This window comes from Schistocerca americana, chromosome 7 (genome assembly GCF_021461395.2).
Source record: "Schistocerca americana isolate TAMUIC-IGC-003095 chromosome 7, iqSchAmer2.1, whole genome shotgun sequence".
In the NCBI taxonomy this organism is placed as follows: Eukaryota; Metazoa; Arthropoda; class Insecta; order Orthoptera; family Acrididae; genus Schistocerca; species Schistocerca americana.
This window is the reverse complement of record NC_060125.1, coordinates 494757823-494781777: the sequence shown is the minus strand read 5'-3', so window position 1 is coordinate 494781777 and position 23955 is coordinate 494757823.

Here is a 23955-nt window from a genome sequence, read left to right as displayed (position 1 = left end):
CAAATCAATTAAACTTGTAAGGTGGCCAAAAGCTAAACAGAGTAGCTAATACAGTTACCGAGAAGCAAGTTCAACTGCCAACCACAAATTGTACCAAACATCCGCCACGTGGGCGAAGGATAAACAAATGACCGCTACGCGGAGCAGAGCACTAAACCCCAAACTAACGCGTTCCGTTGGCTAACGAATGGCTCCGAGCACTATGCGACTAAACTTCTGAGGTCATCAGTCGCCTAGAACTTAGAACTAATTAAACCTAAATAACCTAAGGACATCACACACATCCATGCCCGAGGCAGGATTCGAACCTTCGACCGTAGCGGTCGCTCGGTTCCAGACTGGAGCGCCTAGAAACGCACGGACACTCCGGCCGGCTTGGCTAACGAATCCTTTACATACAGCAGATAGAACACAAACTTTTTAACAACATTACAGCCATGTATAATGTATTCGTAACAGACGCAAAATAAAGTCTTCACTAAGAGAGACTTAATAATTAATATTAAAAGACCCCTTACACTTAGAAACAATAAAATACGCAGTCAAAGTTGGTAGTGTAAGCACCCAGTAAAACAACAGACGAAATTGTGCTCTCCAGTAATAGTATATGCAGAACGCGGCACATGAAATAAGCCTACTTCATATATAAATCCGCTCCGCCACAAATCCGACAGCTTACCGCATCCAACTAGGAAGCTGAGACCGAACTTCGGAAATAACACTCAGATTGGAGCATTAAATAAAGAAACAAATTCAGTAGTTTTATAGGAGTCCACACACAACTTCCGTGCCTGGGGACAGAAGCGGCATGAATAACCAGAAGTCTGGTAGGGAACTGGACGTGAAACTGAACAAACAACAAGAAAACTACTGAACTAAAGTGACAGTACTGGTACAGGAAATGGCAATTATAGCTGTGGTTACTGCCGATGTTCGGCTCACTCGCATCCGATAAACCAAATCGTAAGCTCATGAAACATATCGGTACAACGACCCAAGAATGACAGTGCGGAGCCGACAAACAACTTCAAGACAGCGACGGATCGCCGTCCGCCTCCAGGTCCCATCGGTCGCAGAACCACACAGCACGCATGCTCCTTTCCTCGCACGCGTCCGACACATCCAAAAGTTTGCAGCCGGCTACAAGCGAGGTAATAATGGTCCATAACCCAGGAACCTGCCTGAATGTCTCTTCCTCGTGTCGCTGCTGCGACGAACTGTACCAGCCATCTACTGCCGGCACACTAATCTCTTCGCCGCCAGGTTCCAACTCGGCCGGTTCACCCCGAGCGAACTGTTTTACCTTCCCGATCTCACTTTCACTGTCCTCGCCTCTGATTTCCGCGCGAACCACGCTATCCTAGGGTTAAGGAATTCTACTAGAGACCACAGCGCGACCGTTCCATCCAGCATCGGCTCAGGTATTATGTTTATAATACGTTTTTAAACATACCGATAACTAGCCTAAGCTTTGAAATCTTTCTTACTATGATACACTTAAATTTCAGACGTAGATTGTGAAAAAGGTTATGTACTTTTAAATCATTAGTAATTACAGCGTGTAGACTGACGTTTCAAGTTATAACGAAGTAATAACAGAATTATGAGTCGGGAGCTTAACTCTCTCTCCCTGTCTCCCATCCGCACACCCTGTTTGATTCTGAACTTTATCGGCCGGCTGATGTGACCGAGTGGTTCTAGGCGCTTCAGTCTGGAACCGCGCGACCACTACGTTCGCAGGTTCGAATCCTGCCTCGTCGATAGATGTGTGTGATGTCCTTAGGTTAGTTAGGTTTAAGTTGTTCTACGTTCTACAGGACTGATGACCTCAGATGTTAAATCCAATAGTGCTCAGAGCCATTTGAACCATTTTCCTGAACTTTATCTTATATCGCAGTGTAGCAGCGCCGCTGGGGCAGATAAACGGCCTCGGTCAAGAATTGCACACCTTACTGCCTCTCCAGTTCTTTACCTGCGATTAGATGTGCATTAGTAAAAATCGTGGCAATGCTCACTCCACCAAACTCTTAATTGAACTCCACAATTTCGCCACTTCTTTCGTCCAATCTTTGTAGCATCATAGAAATGTGCCGTTTGTAGCAACGTTTTCTTTTTCATTTTGTGTCGTGTCACAAAAGTACTACCACCTCGTAGTAGGAATTCCGAGATGTAAAGGGTGAAGGTGTAATTTTGTTTTTATTTTCACGTGGAAGGGTATTGGACACTAAGTCCTTTGATTTTACTAAGGTATTGGTTACTTCTTTACATTTCATTCAATTTGACGTGTGTTCCAATTGATTTGACACATTACTTGTTATGTCATTGGCGTGCTTAGATGATGGCGTGGGGATCTTGGATGCGATGCCACCTTTCACGGGAGACGGACCTCACATAACCAAGATGTCTGGTAGTAGGCCTTGGCGTTCAATTGTAGCGAACTGTTTTTGCGTGGATGATACGATTACTTTTCTGATGGTCTCCATGTGGAGTTCCTGGTGTAGATTCCTGATCCTGACCGATTAACCGCAAGTATCAGTTTAGTAGGGTTTGCAGTGGTTTGAGACTGCTGTTACAGGTGATCTCCCAGGAGGAGCATCCATATAAGACTGACGGCACGATAGTTGCTCGGTAGAGGAGTAGTTAGGTCCTCACTTTCAGATGTTGATTTGGCTGCTGTGGATATTAGTGGTGAAACAGATGCATGGTAATGTTGCGTTTTCTCTGAACATGGTCCTTGAAGAGGAGTTTCCGGTACAATGTAACTCCCAGGGATTTTACCTGGTTTGTCCAAGGGAGTGCGATATTGAAGAGTGTGAGATGGTCTCCGAGCTCGAGCCGACGAAGAGTAAACAAAATGGTGAACTTCTTCTCTGCGTTCAGTGTAATAAGATTCGCTGCTGTCCATGGCTGAATAAGTATAAGCTGACGCTGGGGGTCCCGTATCCGTGCATCTACTCTGTGGCTGCTGGCAAGGAGCGTTGTATCATCAGCGAATTGCGCAAGGACTACTTGGGGAAGCAACTACAGGTCATGCACATAAAAGATGAATAGAATCGGAGACAGACCAGAGCCTGGAGGGATGCAGTCTGGTACTTGTTGAATGCGGGACCACTGACCATCAATTCGGACAAAGAAGCGCCTGTCTTGAAGATAGCTGTCTATAACCTTCGTGCAGTAGTCCAGGATGGTGGGGACCTCGAGCAGCTTATACAAAGCTTGTGCTATCTCCTCTTCTTGGCTTTAACGTGGGAAAATACTTGATGAAGATTTTGAGAGAGTTGTCGGTTGGCGATTGGTTACTAAAAAAACAGAGTTTTTAATCCTTGGGAAACAGCAGGCCATTCCATTGATCAGGAAATGGCGAGAAGTGACACTTGATTGTATGGGCGTCACAAATCGCCCTTATAAGTCCTTCGACATTTTCACTGTTCTGGAATAGGAACTGCCCTGAGTATCGGATTGTTCTAGGTGGTGGTTCCCTCGTTAGTGGTATTGGAAGGCTTTGCGTCGGTGCAGAGTTTGACTCGTTGCTCGTTCCAGATGCGCTCAATTCCATTGAAACCTCCATCTGAGTATCGCCAGGCTGCAGCGGTTGCGTATTTGTTTGAGGTGGAGACTTTATGCTGTTGTTTTGCAATGTTCTCCACTTCATGCGAGTTTTTGCGTTTTCTTCCCGATCTTTAATGGACAAAGAGTTGAAATTGTTGGTCCTCGTCGTGTTATAGTCGTTAAGCATCATCGTTGTCCGACATGTTTGGTATCTCAGAAACTGAAGAACTTGGTAACTTGATTCAGCTGCATCAGGTGTGATGTCCTCCCCGTTATCTGATATATGTGACATTATTTTACACATACGGTGGTCAGGAGCCGTCGACAGCTGTTGAACAGCTTGGGAAGCTGGAACGTGTGGTTCTGATGTAACAATTCGGATTCATTCGGCCTGCCGGGTTCATGACCGCGACCTGTGTCTGAGATGGCGAGGATTCACCTCCATAAAGCGGGGCCCTGGCGCTTCGTTACCCTGCCTGTGAGCTGCTCCTTCGTGTCATAAGTTTATAGCAACCCGGTTAAAAATGTAGAAAGGGTCATTCAGCTGCTCCTGCCATTTTATTCAACCCTCTGTATTACGTCTGGCCGCCAAAAACAACGCGTGATATTTTAAATTTCTCTCACTCGCTACGTGCCAACTATTAGTAATTCAGAAATAAATCGGAGGTAATTTAATGTACTTAAATTTTGTACCGGCATCAGTTTTCTCTGGAGTCCGTAGTTTTCGAGTTATTCAAGAACATTGTACAACAGTGACGTTCCAACATACCTTGACACAGCCCTCACTGGTCAGAATTTCTGGTATGTTCATGCCACCCCCACCTGCCACATTCAGCTTTAATTCACTGCTTTGTTACGGCACCGTCTTAGTCCACCACTTAGAATTTGTGAAACTGACGTTTGTGTACCTGTTACCTAGCAGTATTGGGAATTTTAACAGCTAAAATAAACAATGACATCGTTGTATTCGCCAGGCCTTCTGACTACCAATATGCTTGTAAGTTTTAAATATGGAATGAATGGTCAACGTAATAAGTTTTAACGGAACGTTTACACAAATTGTTCTTCGTTCATTACCCTCACGAGCACGATCAAATTTATAATGTAAAGGAAATACTAGACTACGCGGGTGACGTAATATCTCAGTCAACATTAACCAAAAAAGATCGAATATCCGGAATAGATTGTGTGGTCGGAAATTTTCGTTCAGTGGTAGGGGGAGTGCCATAAACAACCTACTAAAAATCGTTCAAATGGCTCTCAGCACTATGGGACTTAACTTCTGAGGTCATCAGTCCCCTAGAACTTAGAACTACTTATGAAACGTACCATTAGAAGGGTTTATGAATGATTGTGCTGGTAAACCTCTTACGTTAATTGATTTTCAAGCAGCTGAGCAGAACTGAACGTACTCAGACATTTCTCTCTTTACTTACTCTGATCATCACTAAACTGACACACAATATTTTTAGCGAAACGCAATATGACTTTTAATAATCCCTGCGAAAGAATGGCCCTGACTAACAATAACCTATATACCTTTCATGAATCACTTACCTCACAAAAATCTTCATTACTCGAACTACTGCAATACAGTGAGCGCCAATACTGCCAGCTAAATAAAAGATTCAAACTACTGAAGTCACTAACTACTGATAGGCATAGTTAGCAAATGAAAGATTTTGATACAGAACAAACAATGTATTTATCTTAATAGTGTTCAAAAGTCATAATATATATATCAATTCATGACATCCAGTGCTGCAAATTTACTGTCCCTGATGGACACACGTCCAGATCATCCGCTCTCAAAATTCCGCCATCTCTCTGTACACATCTACCACTGCTGGCAGCTCACCTCCAACTGCGCAATGCTACGCACTGTTAACATCCAGCTACCCAACACTACAAAAGCCTACAACAATACAAACCAGCCACAGACTGCACACAGCACAGCCAGTCATTTTCATACAGAGCGCTACTTGGCGTTACCAATAAAAAAACTTAACAGCCTACTTACATAGCCCCCATGATCCCCACAAAAAATTTTACATATTGTTTTGGGCAGTGGACAATACAAATTTGAAAAAAATTTTTTCATAATTACAGTAAGAAAGAAATCAAATGCACAGACTTATTGATACAACGTTGGTCAAAAGCCAAAATATCCTCACAGTCCATAATGACAGTCCTGATCATTCATCATCAAAGTCTGAGCAGTAAAGAAAAATGCACACGGAAGTAGTGGATTTCCATGCAGTCTTGAAGAAGTAGAGTTGTCCTTGCAACGGATAGCAAGTGCTGACTCTTGACATGCAGACAGGTAATGGAACCAACAGCAGAGTCAGTCAAAGTATTGAAGAATATTGGTAGGTAGGTCATCACAGAGCAGACCCACTGTAGTCCTGCTAGAGATTATGGTATTGGTGTGCCACTAGAGGTGCAGATCCACTGACGTCCTTGTAGAAATAATGGTATTGGTGGGCCACCAAAGATGCAGACCCACTATAGTACTTGTAGAGACGGCCAGCAGCCATCTGTTGCAACTGTGCAGGTGCACAATCACCACCGAAGAATCTCGTGGATAATATAGCAAGTCCTTAGAACCAGCAATGCTGTTTACCAGTCCCTTGCTGAATTATTAACACACGTGCAAACACTAACAGTACCCTTTTTTTCTCGCATATTCTGCATGTACTATGACCAACAAAAACGTGTGCAGTGAAATGAAACTTAATTTGAAGAACTGGAGTCTATACAATTATAAATTTACAACATTGGAATACAATTACAAAGGTACAAAATACATCACTAAAGAACATAATAGTACAGATAACATTTGTAGTAATACAGGCTTTACAAAAGAATAGAAATAAACAGTTACATCAGTGTTACAGGAATTATGACATAAGCAAATAAATAAAATAATGAGAATAGTTTCCGAAACATTAATTTCACATATGAGCATTGAAACAGAACTGAATTAATAATGTCTAAACATCTTTACAAAGTAAATAACATATTATTAATGCAAATTATATTTGTGGATAACAGTATTCCTCATCATAGTGAACATAGCCGAGTATTAGAAAAATTCTACAACATAAGTCTTATCAGATAAAAATATAAAGACATGAAGAACACAAATACACAAGGGTACGCAAACACATAGCGGAATAATACAAAAGGAAAGGACAGGGTTTGTTTTACTGCAGTATTTTGCAAACAAAACTTTCTTTACTTCTTGGAGATCTCCCTTTGTTCTTCATTATTTCCAAAAAGTCCTATCTATACCTGCTTTTTGTACTTTTTTCGTGTAACTTCTCAATACATTTCTTCCAATTCATCCCAACTCATTTTCTTATATATCCCACCCCCTCCTAAGCTAACCTAAATCTACTGAGCTCATATGCATAAACTAAGGGATGAGACAGTGCAGCAGCACAAAACAATTAACACAAACAGCAAAGACAAAACATGCCAATTGACAAAGCAAGCAGCAGTATATCTAATTTAGCAAAGCAATTGCAATATTACAACTAATATAAGACACTGTGCAGCAAACAAGAAAAATAAATCAGTAGTACAGCTGGCTTAACAGAGTAATACAAAGTGAAATTCAGTAGCACTATGCCTGGCAAAAAGTGGCAGCAAATGCAATAACTTATATCTAAACATGACAAAGCTCAAGAAGAAAAAATAGTACACTAAAGACAACAATGCAGATGAGGGAAATGTCTATTCACATCTTAATGTCTATGTAATTAAAGTGGTGCACCACAACTAATTCTATAAAAAATTACCAACTACTTGAAAAGAAAATTATATATGCAGTTACTTTTATTCCTCCATTCTTATTGTTCTTTCCTTTCCAAGTGCTCCTTTTTCGAAGAATGTGGATCATGAAATTATTATTTACTAGATCTGTTGACAGAAAGTGTTGACATTAACAAATGCACTTAATTTTATTTTATTCTACAACACAGCTGGAAACCAGATATGAAATGAAATAAGCAACTATGTAAAGCAAAGCTTAAAAACATCATTCAATAGTCATGTGGCATTTCATAAGTTAGTAGAAATTCTCTCAACTCTCATAGAAAGACACTTGTCATAATCAGGTGTGCAGATGTAAGAATATTTCCCATCAATTTATAAGCATTGTAGCAAATAGCACAAAGTACATGCTCCAGAACATAATCATATGTTTCCAAGTAATAGCGTGTCATATTTGCGATGATTTCTACAAAGGGATGTCAATAGCGAGGTTAATGGCCTCTTTTTTCTGCACCTAATGGCTTTTTCTCCAGGCGACTGGCACAACTGCGTGCCACAATGCATTACGTCAAGGTCACTTAGCTTTCTTACCGAAATATTTACGACAGCAGTTTGCACTACAGTGACAGTCTCATATAAAAAATTCACAGATCGACAAATTACAGTAGAAATGCGTAGAAACGAAATCTTGTGAATAGCACTGTTGTGATACATTCATGCATGGACGCACAAGTCATCACTCTTAAAGTACGATTCTTGGTTTCCAACATCCTTTTTCACAAACCAGAGTCCTTAACTTCTATTCATTGTTCATATACATATAAACACTTAATCACATTCCTCATATACGGTAGCATCAGGTTATTGATCATAAACATACCTCAACAGCATAATATACATCGTCGTCGTAATAATATCATAACACCTCACTCAAATCTCAAAAACGTCGTAGCTCTCTGCAATAATTTCAAAACCTAAAAAAAATTCTCTGCTCATTTCAAAAGTGTCATCTACCTCAAATGTACTTCAAAAGTCATGATCCCATACCAAATACATCATTCAAAGCTCTCATAGTATCACAATGGTTCCGAAAAGTATATGAACAGTTCACAAAGTACATACAAAATACAATTTCATAAGTGTGAAGTTATCCAACTGTGTAATTGCGTAAACATGTGTCACTGACGTAGTAAAAATATGTTTGTTTTTCTGTTAAATAATCAGATAGCTGTGTAATTCTGTGTCAGAGAAATATGGTACCAATGCGTAAAGTTGCATAAGCAAATACCATATTAGCTAGTGCTCCTTGTGCTTGCCAAACACGTGGCTCACAAAGTATGCGTGCACCCCCCTGAGGATTAATGTAATTATACCCTCGGTGTTACAGATTACAGCAGTGGAATGAAATGTATCACGGAAAACCTTTGTATCATTGTAATTCAAAAATCTTTAACCATAAATGTTTTAAGGACAAAATCAATCACTCAAATACGTGTACTGTAGCGCTAAACTGTGTGTCTTGCTGTAAGATAATCTCTGTCGTTACTTAAGGGTAGAAATGTGCCAAGTGTCGTAATTATCGTCGTCCATAAGCAAAGTTCTGTAGAAGTCAATGTACTTACCTCGTAATAAACAAAGTGAATTGCTATGCATATAGATATCACAGTTATTACGTATAGTACCGTGATCGAGAAAATACTACGCTGTAATGTATTGTTCTGCTACAAAAAAGGCTGCCTCATTGTAGCTATACGACAAAAGTTACTACTAAAACATGTTTTCCTTTCCAGAAGAATTCAAAAAAACTGTGCAGAGATAAAACTGATACACCCCAAAAGTAACAATGTTAATTGTGTCACACATTAGTAGCGTCGTGATATAATCGTGTAGCTGTAAAATAAACTAACCACTGTGTCATCTGGTATCTCTCAGAAAGTACTTTAAATCCAGAATGTGTTTTCAAGTAAACCAAAATGTTGCAATAAAATCTCATTAGCAGTATATGTTCTAAGTATCGTGCAACTAACAAGCACACACAATAACAGTGCGTCGTCTGTTCACTATAACAATGCTTTCGTAATTACTGTCTAAATAAGTTTTCTTGGTTCTTGACTGGATATTTAACTTCAAACATTATTGCATGTTAACAATTTCTAAGTCTGACAAAGCATACTAGTATAGTCAAGTGAAAAATTTTATGGCAAAGACAAAGTTAAAATGCAAATTATCTTTCAAATGTGAAATGTGGTGCAAGCCTTTACTCTTCCTGCTATGCAGAGCTCCAGCTTCAACGGAATTATCATGTGGTGTATGGCACATCGGTAAAGAATGCACAAATTTTTCTCAAGGTTAGCGTCCATGCTATTTTTCTCTGAGCCACCCGGCACACGTGGCTGCCTGCAGTGCGAGTCATTGTCTGTCTCTTTGTTGGTGCGCATCATTATTAGGATTACGAGACCTAACTTCTACAAGTTCACCTTGACGAGATGGCCCTGCCCTGTTTGAATTCCGCCAGTTCTGATGAGATTCAGGTCTGTCGTTATGATTATATCGTCTGTCGTCATGTCGGTAGTTCCTGTAGTTTCATTCTTGTCAGTTAAGTGGTGGAGAATTTCTCCCTGAATTATCACTGCATGGTGGACCGTTGCGTCTGAAGTTTTTCTGTCTCCCGTGATAATAATAGTTCTGGTTGCCATATTGTCTGTTTCTATGATTGTCTCTGTCATATTCATTACTACAGAAATGCGATCTTTCTTTGTAATTATTAATCTGCCGGTGGTTGTCATATGGGTGGTGTCTCTTTTGTTCACGATTTGCGTTGTAAGAATAGCCTTGTCGTGTCCAGTTATTATTTCTTTCATTGCAGAATTGTGACGCATGTGACCTGTAATTGTTGTGTTCTGTTTTCGTGTTCCGCGATTGTCAGTTTCAACTTCCAATTCTTGTAAGAGTCCCTGAAAAGCTTCAATGTCGTCCTTGCAACGTCCTGCCAAAATAATATGTCGTTAATGTTCAGGCAATTTGATTAAGCAAATGCGCATCAGTTCTGGGGGCTGTATGAGTTTGAAAGATACTGGTTCTTATGTAACATGTCTTCGAAATATTTGACAAGACTGGAAAATTGAGATTGGTCGAAATGTTTCATCATTATGAAGCTATGTTTTACTCGGTCTTGTGTAGCTTGAGACCAATATGCTGAGAGGAAGGCATGATAAAATTCTCCTCCACTGTGACAATCGTGAATGACCGATCGCATTCTTACAGCTGGTTCATTCTCTGAATAGCCACACATAAATTCTAATCTATGCTCTAATGACCAGTTGGGAGGAAAACAATGAGAGAACTGATAAAGCCATACTTGTGGATATATGTCGTTGCCAGAATTCTTAAATGTTTTGAATTTACGTGCAGTAATAAACAGCTTATAGTCAAAATCATCATGTTGGTCATTGTTACGTTGTTTCGGCGGTTCCATCTCAAAATTCGGTGTACTTTGCCTATTTCTTTCATAATTTCCGAAGTGCCCTGAGTTATTATTTTGTGGCTGTTCCGTATTTCTATGTCCCTCTTTCCGTATTGGAGCGCGAGTGTCCTCTGAAATATGTAATTCTTGTATTACTTGTGCTAACTGATCTTGTACTTCCCGGATTTCTCTTTTGTACTGTGTATTGATTTGATTCTGATTTTGCTTGAATTTTCTAATTTGTTCATACTCTTCCATGTCATTAAAGACTACCGGTCTTGCGTTATTCGGAGTATCATCTACCTTCATAGATAAATTATTTAGCTGATCCGAAAGTTCGACTACTTTCGCTGATAATGAACTAATTTCCTCCACGTGTCTTTCTGAAGCAATTTTCAGAGTATCTACTGTGTCCTTTAAGTTTTCCTGAGTTTTTGCGAGTTGCGTAACAGAATCGGTACATGCAACTGAGTCAATTTTAGCCCACAAGGTCTCGTGATTTTCATGCACAATAGTTTGCAGTTCTTTTATGGCTGCTTCGTGATTCTGTAATGCATTTGCATACCGCGAAACCATAGGTTGAAAATGCTCACAAATTTGTGTTCTTACGTCATTACAGACTTTTGGACATTTCGATTCGATGTTAGGTAACTCAGTAGTTAAATCTTCACGTGTTTGTTGCAGTGTTTCTTTAATTTGTTTCCGATTTTGTTCCATTTGTTGCTGTGACTGTTTTTGATTTTGTTCAAGCGTTGTGACTAACTTTTGTAGCCTTTGTCCCATTTGTTCCATTAACTGTAATAACAGTGCACTGGTGTCTGAAACATGTTCCACAGTGCTATTCAGCAGTGCATTTGAACCGGCAATATTCGCATTTTGAAAAGCAGAAAATGTGTCTTGACCTATTTGCGAAAACGGTGAGGACGCAAAACCTGAATCTACAGTATTTGCAAAATTGTGTCCTGTCATTTCGGATTCCTGAGGCGAGCTATTGCCGACCGATCGATCGATAATGCTTCCCTGTTCACTAATTGTTTCACTGTTTACATCATTATTTGCTACCCTATGCACATTTACCAAATTACTACTTCGAACATTAGTTAATTCATTACTCGGTGGCGCTAATACACTGCTTTCGTCTTCACTGTCATTTCTCAGTTTACTTTGGAGCCTAGTATTACGTTCTTCACGCGCCATTATTGTCGCAATATTTCACACCATAATACAGAATTGCACAATTTGAAAAGGAAAATAAAAAAAACACATTAACATAGCACTGAAAATAATAACACGTTAATTGCTAGTGCAGCTGCGAAATACTTGGTGCAAATCTACATGCATGCCACAACTGTTTTACTGTACAACAATGAAAAACTACAACCACAAAGGAAATTTTCTCTATAATTACGCACTAGCAATAAACAAAAGCTACACTAATTGCACAAACTACAAGAAAAGATCGGAAGATTCCAGTGAGGTATCCTCGGCTAAGGGTCGACATATGAAACGTCCCCTTGAAAGATTTATGAGTGATTGTGCTGGTAAATCCCTTACGTTAATGATTTTCTAACAGCTGAGCAGAACTGAACGTACTCAGACATTTCTCTATTTACTTATTCTGATCATCACTAAACTGACACACAGTATTTTTAGCGCAACGCAATCTGACTTTTAATAAGCCCTACGAAAGAATGGCCGAGACTAACAATAACATATACCTTTCATGAATCACTTACCTCACAAAAATCTTCATTACTCGAAGTACTGCAATACAGCGAGCGCTAATACTGCCAACTAAATAAAAGATTCAAACTACTGAAGTCACTAACTACTGATAGGCATAGTTACAAATGAAAGATTTTGATACAGAAGAAACAATGTATTTACCTTGATAGTGTTCGAAAGTCATTATGTATATATATATATATATATATATATATATATATCAGTTCATGACATCCAGTGTTACAAATTTACTGTCCCTGATGGACACAAGTCTAGATCATCCGCTCTCAAAATTCCGCCATCTCTCTCCCCACATCTATCACTGCTATCGGCTCACCTCCAACTGCGCAATGCTACGCGCTGTTAACATCCAGCTGCCCAACATTACAAAAGCCAACAACTATGCAAACCAGCCACAGACTGCACACAGCACAGCCAGTGATTTTCATACAGAGCGCTACGTGGCGTTACCAATAAAATAACCTAAACAGCCTACTTACACTTAAACCTACCTAACCTAAAGACATCACACACATCTATGCCCGAGGCAGGATTCGAACCTGCGACTGTAGCGGTCGCGCGATTCCATATTGTAGCGCCTAGAACCGCTCGGCCACTCCTGCCGGCAAACAACCTACTAGACTTCATGACTTGTGAGGGATGACTGCACTAATGAAGGATCATTTGACGGTCAAGTTTGCTGGTTTTCTTGAATAATTCGAAAACATGTTGTCTCCAACGATTAAACATCCTACAAGAAGGTCCAGTTAATTTTTCTGTAGTACTATTAATTTGAGCGAAGGCAGCGAGAGAATATGAGACTTTCGGGGTGGTTTTTAAACGTTACGGGTTGCATAAAGTGGCATCGGTTGTGACAGCTTAATCGCTCTATATAATATATGATCACAGTTTTATCTGCAGATCGTATATGAAGCACTGTCAGTGGCATTTCACAGGTATAGTCGGAAGTAGCACTGTCGTGTGAGTAAAGCGAGAGATCCAGGGACAGCAAAGCATCCGCAAATTTCACCAGAGTGAGGAGCACTACGTCAAGCTGCACCTAATAACGCCCTAGGGAAATTAAAAGAAAGAAGCGGAGTTACCGCGCCGACTCTGGAGGGAAATTTCATTCTGATGCTAGTTGTTTACTCCGTTTATATTATTTTGTGAAACATGTCCCACCTTTTCTCTCTCCTCACAAAGATCTGCTTCATAAAAGCATGGTGACTGGGCTAGAGGCAGGGCATGATTTGCGTAGAAAAGAGGTTCCGGTACTGTGCTCTTGCGGGAGGTGTTTCTCTGAAATTTAGACGTCTTATAACTTTATCGTTGGGTCCAGTTTAAATTTTATATGGTTTAATGGTGGATGGGTTACACATCCAGCTACTTTTATACAGCCTCGTGATGACCCAAAAGGGTGATACGTGTCACTGATGTAAAAATTTCGCAACGAAGAAACGTTATTTGAAATCTATTTTGTGCCGGAGGTAGTGGTACAGCACAATGGCGCGTACCGTTACAAATGAAGCTCTGGCTAGAGCTGTAAATAAAAAAATCCTTATAATGAAAGAACCTGGCATTTTAATTTGTTGGACAAACTCACAATCAGTAGAGACGTTCTCGAAAATGTAATCCTCACCATGAACAGCTCTGAGTTGCATAGCGCATTCGTGTCGGGGAAAGGGCAGATTTTTGTGGTGGGCAGGAGTGGGGGGGGGGGGAGGGGGGGGGGAGGGGGGGGGTCGCGAGCGGGCGTGGAGAAGGTTCCTGAAAGCAGATAGGTTTTATTCAGGATTCCAATATACTATATTATTCTTCACCTTTTCCGCTACAAAACGCTATTTTACAGCATACGATCCGTTCAGCGCGACGCTCGTACGCTACTGGGAGGGTCTGTACGTCTGCATTTTATCACTCTACAGGTCGATGTCAGAGCCAACGTCTTGCTGTATCAGTAAACTTCAGCTGTGTAGCTAGGTGTTTGTTGGTGATCGGTCGATCACCTCGAGGGAGAAGGTCCGCACGTTCCAAAATCGCAGGAGTCACAACTGTGTGAAGCCGGCCGGCCACGTGGTTGATCGGACAGGTTTGTTCGACCTTGTTGCGATGATAAGACACCTCGCCCAACGACTTATCGTGCTTTTGTGCACTACCAGGTCTCCGTAGACATTCTGCAAATACGCTCTGGTTTTCCGGCAAAAGAAATTCAGTGACAGCTCTGCTTGGAACGCACATGTGTTACAGATACCATTTTGTAGGCTACGTACAGCGCTGCAACCGATCGAAACTTCATGAAACCATTGACGAGGGAGTATTCCACAATGCCCCGTATCAAAATCAACATTTTTCAGCCGAAATTGACAGAGAAAACAAGGTTACATTACTTATTGAACCCCCCGAGTATCCCGACATTTTACCGAACTATGCAGTTCCACAGAAGAATCTCGATGACATTTTCCCGAAGGGTGGTGCCTCCACTATCATGAGAATGTTGCCACATTTCTCCAGGAGCCGTTTCCTGAGCGTTATTTCGGAAATGGGTGAGGGAGGGGGGATCCCATGGCCTATCCCCATCCGTGTCCGGATCTGACACAGCTGGATTTTACTGCATAGGGGTTTACAGAACAAGGGTTAGGGATCTGGTAGATTTGAGACAACGGATTTACGCCGCAATAGAGGCCACATTTGTCATGCTCATGAACTTGTGGTGGGAAGTGGAGTACGCTTTCAAAATCTATCGAGCTACAAATAGTGCTCATAAGGAAATCTACCAACATGCATGAAAATGTTTGAGTTATTGTGTACAGCTTTAAACAAATTAAGTTACAACGATGTGTGTGACAAGTACGTGGTGGAAACTGTTGACTGAACAAATGGAAAATGGTTAACAAAAGTAATTCTTGACGGAAAAAAGACTGCATTGCTAACCTTAATTGGTTATCAAGACAATGCTACTACAGAAACGATCAACAATTATGTCTAAGCAATTAATGTGATCTTACATTTAAAAAAAGTGAAAACCAGTGTCAGTTTACTGGTACTTGCAATCTGCGAGGCCAAAATACTGATTTAACTTTAAATAACGTATATGAGATACGTGCATAAATGCAGTGCGTATTTTGCAACAAATCTTGCCTTTTCCTCCACCTCCCCTTCCGAAATATGTACAACACAGTTAACTTATAAGACCTCTGACAGAGCTGTTTCCAAGCAAGCAGTATAACGTAGGAACAGGGAAGGGTGGAAGAGAAGCAAGGAATTGGGGAGGAGAATGAGAAGGGTGAGGGGTTGGGGGAAGAACTTAAGGTCAAAGATTAAAGTTTTCAATTAGTCGAAAACGCCCATTACATTTTTACTGACTTAGAAGGTCCAAAACTTTTAAAATGAAATAAAAATAGAGTAGAGGGAGAATTGGGTTAAATGCCAGACCAAATATTTGATGTTCCAGGGTTACATCGGTTCTAGGACCTTTTCTGTCACATAATCTTCTTTCACCTCTGACAGCGACTTTATAGTATAAAAAACGACCAGCTGCAGAATGATTCTGAATTCACGTAAAACTTAATATTGTCTCCTAGAAATTAATAAACTACTTAAATGATTTGAGGAAGTTCAAATGGCTGTAAGCACTATGGGACTTAACATCTGAGGTCATCAGTCCCCTAGACTTAGAACTACTTAAACCTAACTAACCTAAGGGCACGCACTTCCACGCCTGAGGCAGGATTCGAACCTGCGACAGTAGCAGCAGCGCGGTTCTGGACTAAGGCACCTGGAACCGGTCGGCCACAACGACCGACGGAAGAGAAGGTATATCTCCCTTTTCATAGAGACCATTCGTAACGAAGAACTGTGATGTTCAAATCCTCCGAAAAGCTGAAGACAGCTATACTTACCATTTCTTTTAATTTTTCCCTTAATGATTATTAAATTATCATCTGAGTACATTTTATGCACCCTACCTTACATTCAAAATTTGCCTTCGAAACTTGGTTCCTGGCCTTTTCAAAGTATACATCCTTCTCATAACATACTGAGGTCAAAAAAAGATTTGCATCACCTCGGTTCCGAGACTTCCTGCACCTGTACAGAAAATTGGAATAACGATCACCATAAACATAATTTCCGCTCTTTTTATTACTCATGGAAACAACAAGTTGCATATTGTACCACCATACAGTGACATCTTCAGAGGTGGTGGTCCGTATTGATGTGCACAGGTACCACTAATACATAGTAACACGTCCTCTTGCAATAATGCATTCCTGTATTTGTCGTGGCATACTGCCCACGAGTTCATCAAGCCACGGTCGGTCCAGATTGTCCCACTCCTCAACGGCGATTCGGTGTAGATCCCTCAGAGCGGCTGGTGGGTCACGTAGTCCATAAACAGCCCTCTTTGGTCAATCCCAGGCATGTTCGATAGAGTTCATGTCTGGAGAATATGCTGGACACTCCAGTCGAATGATGTCGTTATCCTGAAGGAAGTCATTCACAAGATGTGCGCGATGGGGGCGTGAATTGTCATCCATGAAGAAGAATGCCTCGCCAATATGTGGCCGATATGGTTGCACTATCCGTCGGAAGATGGCATTCACTTATCGTACAGCCGTTATGGCGCCTTCCATGACAACCAGCGGTGTACGTCGGCCCCACATAAGCCACCCCAAAACAGCAGGGAATCTCCACCTTGCTCCACTTGCTGGACAGTCTGTCTACATCGTTCAGCCTGACTAGGTGGCTTCCAAATGCGTCTCCGACGATTGTCTGGTTGAAGGCATACGTGAGACTCACTGGTGAAGAGAACGTGATGCCAATCCTGAATGGTATATTCGGCACGTTATAGCATGCATCTGTACCGCGCTACATGGTGTCGTGATTGCAAAGATGGACCTCACCATGGAGTGCAGTTACGCATCATTCAGCCCACTGTGCACCGTTTAAATCGTACCACGACGTCCTGTGTCTGCATGGAATAATTTATTCAACTTGGTGGCGTTGTTGTCAGGGTTCCTCCGAGACATAATCCATAGGTACGGTCATCCACTGCAGTAACAGCCCTAGGGAGGCCTAAGCGAGGCATGTCATAGACAGTTCCTGTCTCTCTGTATCCCCTCCATGTCAGAACAACATCGCTTTGGTTCACTCCGAAACTCCTGGACACTTACGTTGTTGAGAGCCCTTCCTGGCTCAAAGAAACAATGCGGATGCGATCGAACAGCGGTATTGACCGTGTAGACAAGGTTGAACTATGGTCAACACGAGTCGTGTACCTTCTCCAAAGTGGAATGACTGTAACTCATCGGCCGTCGGACCCCTTCCGTCTAATAGGCGCTGCTCATGCATGGTTGTTTATATCTGTGGGTGGGGTTAGTGACACTTCTGAACAGTCAAACAGACTGTATCTATGATACAACATCCACAGTCAACGTCTGAGTTCTGGGAACCGCGGTGATGCAAAACTTTTTTGATATGTATAGAACAGGTTGATCTTTGTAACTATCTGTAATTCATTGCAAAACTGCAGAAGAGTCATTTATATTGCTCATCCATATTCTCTCGTAACTGTGTCATGTATTCCTTCTATTATAATGATTTTAGGTATGCAGACTGAAGCGTGGAGTGAAAATTTGTACGAATCGCAGGAATCGAACCTGGGCCTCCTGCTTACTAGGTAGTAGGTTACCTATTACGCCACCTTGTCACAGAGGTTCACGCAACCACACGGATTACCTTGGCACGCCTCCCTCACCAATACTTTTAGCAGAGTTACCCGCTCGATTGCCTCTCTCCCCTTCTTTTTTTAAATTTCAAGTTACGATGGTGGCATACACTGCTGGACTATGATTTTCCTCATTTGGGTTCCATTTCGACGACACGAATTTGTTCATTGTACCTCACTTTTCCTTACCGTCCCATTCATTACGAATCCTACTCCTCTAAAAAAAGTTACTCAAACATTTGATATAACTCTGTATTTGTCGGACGTGATGTCTGTAACTTCAACTGCACTGTCAGCCTTTGATTTTCCTTAGCATGTTTCCTGGCTTTCCTTCTACAGCAAAACCTCTGTCGTTCCACTTTTCACTTTTCGACTCGTTGCTTGTTAACATTTTGTTGATTTTTCCAACATTTTCTTGCATTCAGCATCCACTTCGCAGTTCCCTCCCGTAGATCCGGAGTTGTAATTCGAAATGTTTTCCAAATCTGGGGAAAGTCATCACACTTTTCCAAGTATAGGGTACACTTCCTTTAAATACATGTAATGTGTGTTTAATACTATATGCTATAATGTTTAATATTACACCCTATAATACCTTAGCAGGAAGAAATGAGAATCGAAGGAACCGTACCTATATAAAGGTTTGCTTTGGCTATAGGTGTATCTAAAACCATACAATTTGTCTAGAGGACTGGAAGAGCACGGCCACGTGCCACCGTACGAGAAACGCGAGGCCGTCCGTCACAATGAACGTCACGCGGTTAATTACGCACGTGGCCATCCGTACTCATTTGGCTGCCAGCACACGTTCCGTGTCACAGCGACGGCAGTAGGACGGCGTTGCACGAGGAATCATAAGTCTTGTCTCTCGTGAAAGGGGATTCACGGCCTCTTCTTACCCCTCTTACCGTCCGCCTCTTTTACTGTTAGTTATCTCGATATGCATTCAAGTGTTTTTGTGATTATCCTGAGTCGATAGCACACTATAAGCACCGTTTTAATTTTTTTAATATTGACTTGACGAATGACCAAATTAACTCAAATCGAAAATACGCAGGGTTAAATTGAAGTCCAATGATAAAATTTCAGAGGTTATTCAGGGATGTTTTCTGAGTATTTTGATATCAAGGATCTGTGCTGTGTGGTTGTTCGTTGTGGAGCATTTACATTTCGATCGAATTCTTATCCTCTTTTATCAAGGTATCACGGAAAATATCTGAAGAGTGGAGATGTGGATGCAATGAGATGTTCGTGTTGATAACAAACAGCCTTACCTTATTTGTTCATTGTTCTTGCTGTAGACGACAGTATGGACCGCTTCACTTTTCGCTCTCAATCTTAAATTTGGTACTATCTGGTCCTGTCTTGAGTATGTTCTACCGTCGTTGTTACTCATTAAAAAATAAAAGACAGCTGTATTGACAGGTTTACTGGTGAAGTGTTGGCCAATGTCCACTGAATGCAGTAGGCTCGCTGAATGCAGTGGGAGAGCCGAGTGACACGACGCTAGGCTGTTCTCGCTGTGACGACAACCATACCCCAGTATAAGCTATTGGACCACGAAATCAAATGGCTCCAAGCACTAAGGGGCTTAACATCTGAGGTCATCAGTCCCCTAGACTTAGAACTACTTAAACATAACTAACCTAAGGACAACACACACATCCATGCCCGAGGCAGGATTTGAACCTGCGACCGTAGCAGCAGCGCGGTTTCGGACTGAAGAGCCTAGAACTTCTCAGCCACAGCGGCTGTCTGTTGGACCAGGGTCCAAGGGTAGCTTCACTACTCTGTGAACTGAGTTGTGCGATATGGTGATTGACTGCTACCGTCTAGTTCGCTGCCTTTGAAGGTACTTCCCAAGAAACAATGGTAATGATGGTAACAACCTGAAAAATTCTTAGGTGCGCATGCAGCAGCATGTAGTACCTAATGCGTAGAAAAAGGAGATTTTTCGGGGCTCTTATCTCGCGCCCTATTTGTCATAGAAAAGCAGGGTCAACTGTTTTGAATAGCCCTTTGGCTAGGGACCATTTGTACACCCAACAGAGGGATCGTCTTACTATAACCATCCTACAGTACTGGGCCAAAGTTTGTTACGCACGTACTCCAGATTAGGCAAGAGGAGCAATTCGGTAAGTTCTTTTGGTGTTATGAGTTGTCTACGGTTATGGAGGCACATTTCTTTCCGCGGTTCGTGGTTTTGGGGTACCAAAACCGAGCCGTGGATTCCAAGACGGCTATGCATAGCAAACGGTGATATTTTTACATTTTTTTCCAAAGATCCCGAAGTCGAACAACCATGAATAGTTTCTTGTCTATATTTATCCGTTTCCGAAATATAGAGGTTCATATTCACCATACCCGTACACCTAAAAACATGGTACAGTAGGCACTCAACATCCGGGAAAAGACGGAGACGTAGTTTATTAAGGGACATAGCACTGAGCAATATGCTGTCAAGTGTCTCTGTCATCATCAGAAGGCGTTTGGGAGGCCTATGTTGTAGTACTGAAGTACATAAAATGATGAATGAGATGCAAAGTTATACAGATCTGCATTATTTCAGTTTCATATAAGTGAAGTATCAAAAATTTACAGACCCATAAAGTCGTTTGGATACAAGCGACAAGCTCTGTTGTGGCAGGGGAAAGAAGTGAACCAGCGGGAAAATGCTCTTACGAAAGCAAAAGGTGGCGTATATGGTCCCGTTTATTGAAAGTTTGACTGAAAGTTGGGTACTAACTGCCTCATTCTACCTCTGCACCTTCACAAATGTTCAAAACATTTTTACTTACGAACGTAATTGCACTTTTAATGCTGGGAGAGAAGAAGATGGTGCCACTGGCAAAGACATAGAAACGTAATATACACTGGAAAGTAGTTGACACTGGTTGTATTATAGGAAGAGCGAAGAAGACAATGGAACAAAGTTGAAAGTGATGGAAAGGGTCCAGTAAAAGAGTGAAGCAGATGGCGTCAGTGGGAGGGGAACAAAGAGAAGGCGAAAGTGGATGGCAGCTAGTAATAATGAGACAGAGTCTATGACAATGACAGCGAAGAAGATACAGAGAGAGTGTTAGTAAGAGGAGACAGGAGCAGCTGGAAGGAGAGTAAGAGATAGTGTCAGTAAGAGAGAGAAAGAGAGGGAAATCGACAGTGAGAGGAGACAGTATTGATAGAACAGAACGAAGGAGACTGTGGCCGTGAGACAGGGGACAGTGGCAGCTAGAGAGTCACAAAGAGGAGAGTTGGGATGTGGGAGTGGATTTCTAAGAGCGACTTACAGCGATTGACTTCTGAGTGTGTGCTAGTAACCGTTACGCAGCTTGTGGGAGCGAGAAGTGAGCTATATATCAAGAACAGGCAAACTTTTTAAAGGTGCTGAGTAAGGAAGAAAGAGGCAGCTAGTACCGCACTTTTCAGTCAGTTTTTTGATAAACGGGATCACATTCACTTTTTCGTGATCCGATAGGAGCATTTTTCCGCTAGTACATTCTACTCTGTAACATACCACTGAGAACCAAGTGCCAGTTATGCCTAAATACATTGCAGAAATTTGACGGTTGTCTGGGTACGCATAATCCAGATTTCGGATTATCCGCGTATAAGGCTTTTGAAAAGTAAATGATTGTAAAGTAAAGCCTGGTCTATTGCACTGAAATTAAAAAGAATGTTTCCGTTTAGAATGCTAATTCTAGACATGAAAACTTGGATCATGCAAAGACTCATAATTAGTTAAAGAGATATGCCATTGAATCAAGATTTTCGCAGTTAAGGACACAGACGCGACGAAGAAAGTGTGTTCAGTAGAGAGAGAGAGAGAGAGAGAGAGAGCGAAGATGGAGAGATCGAAAAAAACCAGTTAGCGCACAAATACGCACACCCACACCCTCACGGAGACAGTGAAATGTGCTTGCATGCAGGCAAAATTCTTGTGATTATAATGACTTACTTATTGTCCTGAGAATGAGAAGCATCATTAAAAAAATGAACGGAAGGCAAACAAAAAAGATTTAGCATTACTTCCTGAAAATGAACTGAAAGAAATTGATGTGAAATACAGCGTGCTGTGAGTGTATCTTTGTGAATAAGCAGATCCTGGCGAGTAACATCTAACACAGTGGGCTTTCACAATTGACAGATAGTGTGTGTAAGTAGCCTGTTTATATGTTTGTATGTTAGCAGCGCTATAGATAGCATCAATATCACTGACAGCGCTCTGAACCCTCGCTAAGAGACTCTGTGGTTGGACGGACTCGCTGTTAGAAGTTAATCGCTAGCAGTGTTTGAGGTTGGAAATGTTACCGCGAGTGGTGGACGTGTGTCCTTTACGGAGATTTAGTGTCGTTGGAAATGGATTGTAAAATGGTGTTTGATGTGTCTGGTAATGTTTGGATAATGGAATTATAGACGATTATATAATTTTGGAACTGGATGTCACATGATTAAGGTAAAATCTGCTAAAATACATTGTTTACTGTGCAACAAAATCTTTCCCTTGCTAAACACATGCCTCTCAGTAGTTAGAGCTTGTAGTAATTACAATCTTTTTACTTAGCTGGCTGTAGTTGCTGCTTGCTGTTACTGCTGTAGTGTAATGAAGATTTTCTGTGAGGTGAGTCATGAAAGAGTTTAGGTTATTCTTAGGATTTCTTCTAGTTCAGGCTCATTGTGTTTGTGTTAATTAGCCAGAGTGCGTTGCGTTTGTATATTTTGGGTCATAAATGGATAGGATGAGTTTGAGTTGTATTTGTCAGGGAAAATTCTGCACGTCAGTGTTGCAATGACAAACTCAAGCAAAGACACTGTAGGTTCAGTTGCACTCAGTAGTTTAAGAAGGTTCAGTATCGTTCAGCAGCACTGAGAAGGTTCAGCTATTTTAGCAATTTAATTAAAAACGTAGAAGTTTCACTAACTCAGTACTCAGTTTAAGTACAAAACAAAGAAGTTTCATGTGTTTTGATAATACAGTAAATAACAGTATCCAGCAAAAGCATGTGTATTTAGAATGGTCCATGTTTTTCTGTTATCCATTGTTTCGAGTCCGCATTAACCCTCATTAATGGGAGCATGCTGTATTTAAAAAATATATCTACACCACCGTCGAAATTTTCTCAGTGGAGTTCGGTCTCTCCTTGTAAACTTTATGTAATCGAGATCTGGTAAGATTACAACACTACATTTTGGTCTTTTGGAATAGTACAGTTACCACTAATTGAAATAGGTCAAAATATAATCCTTTTGATGGGCCGCTATCTACAATTAACGGCCTTGAAATAAACCTACTACGTCTTTACAGTTCCAGCTTCTTAAATTCGTACTAAAGATAAACGCGTACACGTTCAACAGCATTTCAAAAAACATACTGACCATCTTGTAATTAATGGCTGAGATAGGAAGAATAAATCAACAAAATTTTTTAACATCTCAGCAACGTTTTGGGTAAAATAATCAAAAAGTATCTCAAAAACATATTTGGGTATCAAGAAACCGGAACTTCGTGAAAATCTATAAGTAAGACAAAGATCTAGGGTGCGACTAACGCCTGAGACTACCTTAGGGACATGTTTAAGTAAACAACAGTATGATGAAACACTGTAGATAGTAAGTAAATTCCTCCTTGGCATGACATTTTAACAAGGACTTTCAAATTTTAATATAGTTTCTGGTGAGAGGCACAGTGTGACACCCGAAATTTCAGTACAACCATAAAACA